The sequence below is a fragment of the Apis dorsata genome, unplaced genomic scaffold (assembly GCF_000469605.1).
Source record: "Apis dorsata unplaced genomic scaffold, Apis dorsata 1.3 scaffold_194, whole genome shotgun sequence".
NCBI classification, from domain to species: Eukaryota; Metazoa; Arthropoda; class Insecta; order Hymenoptera; family Apidae; genus Apis; species Apis dorsata.
Window position 1 is genome coordinate 1,560,209 of NW_006263478.1, and position 721 is coordinate 1,560,929.

The 721-nt window shown below is 36.3% G+C and overlaps 1 protein-coding gene across 1 annotated transcript in view; it reads right to left on the bottom strand.

The window, feature by feature from the left end:
• Positions 1 to 81, bottom strand: part of LOC102673806 (putative uncharacterized protein DDB_G0271606) — a 3,338-nt gene extending 3,257 nt beyond the window's left edge. Inside the window, exon 1 of the mRNA XM_006614659.2 lies at positions 1 to 81. This exon is cut by the window's left edge and continues 86 nt beyond it. The gene's annotated coding sequence lies outside the window, so the exon portion shown is untranslated.
• Positions 82 to 721: the final 640 nt, after the last annotated feature.

The following is a 721-nucleotide window of genomic DNA, read 5'->3' on the forward strand; positions in this document are numbered from 1 at the left end:
CTGGAGCCGCCGTGGCTCTTCTATATACTCGGTGTCGGCCCCGAGTGTAATTGGTCGGCCGAGCAGACGGCCGGTGGCTACCTACTTTTTAAAGTAATTCTGCCTCGGGTAACGAGCGAGCCACCGAAGGGGGCCCCCGGGATATTATCGGGGCCCGATTGCAAGAATGCAATGTCGTTGCCGCAACTATTTGTTCACAAAGCTTGATTTAGGAAGATGTGGACACCGTGTACGAGATTTACAATCTTCTTCGAGAGGAAAGAATAGATGATAAGAGTTGGCGATCGAAATGAAATTTCAAATGACGATGTCAAAATATTTGATGTAAAGTATTTTCGGGATATAGTGAACAATGATGACAGTGTTAATTAACGTTGAACAGTGTAAGGTAATTAAATCCTGGTAAAAGTAATGTAGAAATGTTGATTGTGTCGATATAATTTGTTTATGAAAATGGACAAATGGGAAAACAACTGTATAAAAATATCTTTCGTATTAGAAATATAAGTATTTCTTGATCAATTTCACTTTTTTTTGAATTAAACTATCTCTCATTATTTCTTCGTTATGCGTAGGTGTATCTTGTCAATTAATTCGTAAGATAGAATTGTAGATGGAATTTTTATTAGTACAAGAATTTACCGGAATAAGAGGAAATTTTGTACAAAGTGAAAACTACTTTCATATGTATATATTGCTTTCGAGTATTTTTTTCTTTTTT